We start from the raw sequence: 5,605 nt of genomic DNA, 5'->3' as shown, positions 1-5,605 counted from the left end.
ATGGCCATAAAACTTGACATGTACAAAGCTTTTGATAGGATATAATGGAAATTTCTTCTTGATATCTTAAGAAAACTTGGCTTTCATGAAAAATGGTGTAATTTTATTGAACAATGTGTCACTACTGCCTCTTCTTCTATTTTGCTGAATGGTGCTCCTGGTGATGTGTATTATCCAACTAGAGGGCTTAGGCAAGGAGACCCCTTATCACCATGTTTGTTCATAATATGTATGGATGTGCTTTCTAAAATGCTTATAGATGCACAGAAGAAGAACAATATTCAGGGGATTAAAGTCACTACTTCTAGTCCCTCTGTGAGTCACTTATTTTTTGCTGACGACTGTTTGGTTTTTGCTAGGGATACAGTTAAAGATGCTAAAAATTTAGAGCTGATGCTAGAGAGGTTCAGTAAGTTTTCTGGTCAAGTTATAAACTTTGATAAGTCTGGCATTGCTTTTAGTCCTAAGTTAGAACCTAGGGTTAAATCTCAGATTCTTGTTATTCTCAAAATCAAAAATCTTGGTCTAGCTGATAAGTACTTAGGAGTGCCTTTACTTCTTCAGAAAAAAAAATGGAAACTTTTAAACATCTAGAAGAATCTTGTGAAAGTCGATTAGAGAATTGGCAAGGCAAATACATAAACCAGCCAGGAAGAACTGCGTTGATAAAATCCACTTTAGGTACCCTTGCCTCTTATCATTTATCTGTCTTTCCCATGCCTAAAAAAATGACAGATAAGCTTGACACTATTCAAAGGAAGTTTTTTTTGGAAGAATAAAGGATCGGCTAGAGGCTATTACCCTAATAATTGGGATTGTGTGACTAAACCTATAGAACTCGGTGGTATGAATATAAGGAAAACTGAATATCTCAACACTGCTCTTCTAGCAAATACTTTCCTGACACAAATCCTCTTCATATAGTTAATACTGATTTTGTTTCTTGGGTTTGGAAAGGCATATGTAGGGGGTTAGAACTTGTTGGGAAGTATTACTGTTGGGAAGTGGGGGAAGGGACCTCCATTGAAATGTGGAAAGATAAATGGGTGCCAAATAGAACTACTTTTCTGGATGCTTCTTTTATGTCCAATAACATGAAAACTGTTAACCAATTGATTGTGCAGGAATATGGTGAGTGGAATATAGCTATTTTGAACAGTTTATTTGATAATAATATAGTTAATGAAATATGTAGCATCATAATTCCTATTTCTGGTAAGGATATTCTAAGATAGGCTCCTTCTCATAATGGGCAGTTTAGTGTTAAATCTGCTTATAAGTGTATTATTAATGAAATGTATGGGAATGAAACTAATACTTTCCCCTGGAAATCTTTGTGGAAATTAGATCTTCCACAAAAGATAAAGCACTTCCTTTGGAAATGTTTGAATAACTGTGTTCCTGTGAGAAGTAAATTGGTAAGATATGTGACTTCCATAAGTAGTATTTTCCCTTTCTGTGAGAGGGAAAATGAAACACTTAATCATATTTTCATTGATTGTGAAATAACTAAAAGTCTGTAGTTTGCTCTTGATAATAATATTGCAGGTAGCCTTAACAATATTAATTTGCAGGAATGATTACAAGCTGGTTTCAGAGTAGTAATGTATTAGCAGCAGGACAAGAAAACTATATAAAGTTTGTTAGTTTTGATATATGGAAAATATGGAAACTTAGATGTTGTGTTATTTTTTATAATGGAACAATTCAGGCATCTAGATTAGTAGCTCAACTGCATAAAGATCTGAATGACTGGAATATAAATTCAATGAAAACTAGAAGTAGTCTAGTAAACTCTAGGCATACCAGGAATGTGAATACTTGGAAGTTTCCTGATAATGGATATCATAAGATATACTTTGATGCATATTTTGTGAAAGAAACCAAACATATGGGAATTGGACTAATGATGCTTTCTGATACAGTCCAATGTGGAGGGGTGCAATCAATTGTTGGGATAGTACAAGATGAGGAACAAGCTGAAGCTCTAGCAATTCTGGAGGCTATAAAGTGGGCAAAAGCTTTGGCTGTGGAAAAGTTACATTTAGAAGGCAACTATCTAAATATAGTCAATGCTATCAATAGTAAAGTAGGAACTGTCCGATGGACAAATAATAATATAGTTCAAGATTGTAGGTCTTTATTAGCCAGTTTTACAGATTGGAAATGCACATTTGTGCATAGAGTCTAATGAGGTGGCAAATAATTTAGCTAAAAAAGCTAGAATTTCTAGGATGGATCAATGCTGGTGCTCAGCTTTTCCAAATTGGTTGAAATCTCTACTAAGAGATGAACGGAATGTGACCACTTTTTAAAGTTATTAATGGAAATTTTTATTTCCTATTAATAAAAAATCGGTTTAAAAGGAAAGAAAATCTTATGCTACCAATTATCCTCCTCCACAAATGGTAAGATTATAAAGTTATTTGTTTATCCTTTAATGTTGACATTTTCTCATTTTCTTAATACCACTCACTTTCCAATAAAGCTCCACATCACATAAAATATATTTTACATGTGAGATAAACAAAGTATTTCGGTGATTAATTCGTTGAGAGAGAAAATAATGATGTCGTCACTTGGACTCATATCTGACAAAATTTAATTCTTGTAGCACAAATGATATCTTCCACCTTATATAGCTTCCAATCTAGCTAATTTTACTCCCCGTGATCAAATTCGCTCGCACTTTCTACAAAAGCACTAAAATAATATTATTAACCGAAATATCGATCCTAACTAATATAAATATGGGTATAAATTGTAGCACTTACGTGCTTAACAACACCCACACACTTATATTCTGCTAGTTCTCGAGCAAAACAGAAAATTGACCCGCTCCACAGCTGGTCATAAAATGATCAGAAAAAGAATAGACCCGCTTAACAGCTTGTCATCATTTTTTATTTTATTTTTACGGCTCGCTCAACAGCTGGTCATAAGAAAATGATAAGATAACAAAATAATAGACCCCCTCGACAGCTGGTCATCATTTAATTATTATTATTATTTTTAATCTTTTTTTATTAATTTTAGACCCGCTGAACAGTTGGTCATAATATACCTGCAAACCTACAATAGACCCGCTCAACAACTGGTCATAAATTGCAAGAAAATTACTGAAAAAGAAAAGTAAAAATTTAACCACTCCCCCACACTTAAAAATTAAAGTGTCCTCAATGTAATTGAGTCATCCAACGTAAAAATTAAGATGGGAAATTCATAATATCCGAAAATAAACAAATAAAAATAAAACAAGAAAATAGAATCACCTACTGGAACATACATAAAGGATCCCCATAAACTAATAACCTGAAAATTTGGGGATCGACCGAAAATACAGTATTTACAAATGACAGCTTCGCACTTATGTTATGATATCTTGAAGAAGGTGAAACTATCAAAAAAAAAAGCTATCCCCAAACATGGTTTTTACTTCACAAGGAAGTTCACAAAGAACATAATATAGGGATACTCTTTGGAACGGGGAAATATCAATTGGCTCATGCACGGTATCAGGAATAGGAAAGTCCTCTGCATATTTGGATGCAAAGTGATCCAACAAAACCTTAGAAGCACACAATTCTAACCTTAAATTAGGTAACTTTTGGAAGTCTAGGGGTCTAGAAACAACCTCTAAGTAGGGCGAATATTGTGAGATAGATTAATATATAGAATTAGGAAAATCATCCACAGGGTCATCTATATGTTCTGTCTGGGATAAAGAGTCACTATAAGACTGATCATCATCAGCATATAATTTTTGGCATTCCAGAATTCTCAATCTTTGTTCCAAACTAAGTGGTGTGTGTTTGTAATACTTCTTATATATAGTTTGAGGTGATTCTTCACTTACCATTTGTGGAGAAAAAATCCATATTGTTGCCTATGCATATATTCACCAAGCTTCATCTAAGATGAGGTTTCTTGATAATTTGAACTTCTACGCGTATATTCCGCCAGTGTCATCTTAGGTGATGTCTCCTGAGAAAGAGTCATCATCCTCAAAAAGGTACCTGAAACAAAATTCTAAAACAGAAAACAAGTCAAATAGAACTAAAAAAAATGATATATACCAAAAAAAAAACTATTTACCAATCAAAAATACTAATTACAATATTCCACAACCGCTCCCCGGCAGCGGCGCTAAAAATTGATCTAATTTTAAATAGTGGTAAGAAAGGTTGTCGTTCACTCGGGCTTGATGAGATTGATTTTAAGAATTAAAAATAGAAAACACTAAAAATAATAAAATATATACAAATAATGGTAATAAGATGAAGAGAGGTGTTGGGACTCGGGATTTCACTGTTTTTCATATAAATGGGGTTCAAAATTTAATTTTAGGCAATAATGGCTCAAACAAAAGAAGTTGTGACTCTAATTCTTTACCAATAATAGAATTCGTAAAACATTAGTTGTACGTTGTAAGAATGAAGCATCAAAAGTAATTAAAACTAAGCATGCCACGTCATATAAAATAACAAATAATTAATAGAATTCATAAAACAAATAAATTCTATGCAAATATTTAATAAAAGAATTAATTTTAATTACCACATGGACACTTCCTCCATCGCCCCAGTGATGGGGTTTAGCTTATCATGATGCAAACACACTCAAAAAGATAATTCATTGCTCAAAAAGATGTTTTTATTGAAGAATTATAACGGAACAAAGATTCGTAACGCTTTATAGCCGTTACAGAACCCACTGTCACAATTGAGTGACCATTACAAAGAAAAGATGACAGACCTGTTCTAAACAGTGATCTATTCCTCGTCTTCTTGTTCGCCCGAAAGTGCAGGAATGACTTCTGCAACTTCCGTTACTCAGGCCTCAGCTCTGCAGCCTCCCCCCCCTCTGAATCTCAAGACTCCTTTTTATATCCAAAGCAACCAAAAATCTTCGAGTTTAATGTCCTTAATCTTCTCTTTACTCCAATGTAATATCCCGTGATATTGTTTCCTTTTAAATATCTATTTTTGATGTTCACGCGTCTTCTACAGCTCAGCACATGTTGTTTTGTGGCTTAAACCTCCAAACACGCTTAACTATCTTCACAGGTTGAGTCAAACTCACTAAATTCACACGCCAAACGCCCACTGCTCAAGATTCCGAGAATCTCTCTTGTGAGAATATCTCCCTGTTTGTCCAACAACTCATCTTTTTCCAATTCGATGGGGCTCACCAATCCTGTTTTGGTACTACAAAATGTTCCTAATAAAATTACAACCAAATCAATGACTAAATCCGCTGTAATCTCTCCCAAAATCATCAACAAAACCACGATAATATTTCTCCCCTGTTTAGCTTCAACTTCGCGTAACTTCCTATTTTTCGAACCTAAAGTGATTACCAACCATGTTTAACATCAACAAGATAATCCCAATCCTTTTCATTGTCAAACTCCGATTATAACTCGCTGAATTTCTCCCATGAAAGTACGCGGGAAGAAAAATTCCTGCCAAAACTGTTCTTCAAACCGTGAAGAAGAGATGCCCCTTAGCATAGTCTCAGGTGCGAATAGCAAGTAGTAGTAAAAAGTAACGAGGTGCCCCTTATCAACTGGATGCCCCTTATCCAGAATGGGGGTCCATTTAGC

General features: G+C 34.3%; 1 long non-coding RNA gene across 1 annotated transcript; it reads right to left on the bottom strand.

Moving 5' to 3' along the window:
• Nucleotides 1–2,420: 2,420 nt before the first annotated feature.
• On the bottom strand, nt 2,421–4,918 carry LOC113315085. Its single transcript, XR_003342728.1, has 3 exons — nt 4,756–4,918; nt 3,857–4,029; nt 2,421–2,692 (listed from the first exon to the last, which is right to left on the bottom strand). It is a non-coding gene; the product is annotated as an uncharacterized LOC113315085 (long non-coding RNA).
• Nucleotides 4,919–5,605: the final 687 nt, after the last annotated feature.

The sequence above is a fragment of the Papaver somniferum genome, chromosome 10 (assembly GCF_003573695.1).
Source record: "Papaver somniferum cultivar HN1 chromosome 10, ASM357369v1, whole genome shotgun sequence".
In the NCBI taxonomy this organism is placed as follows: domain Eukaryota; kingdom Viridiplantae; phylum Streptophyta; class Magnoliopsida; order Ranunculales; family Papaveraceae; genus Papaver; species Papaver somniferum.
Note: the sequence above shows the minus strand (reverse complement) of the source record. Positions and strands in the feature narration are given on the sequence as shown.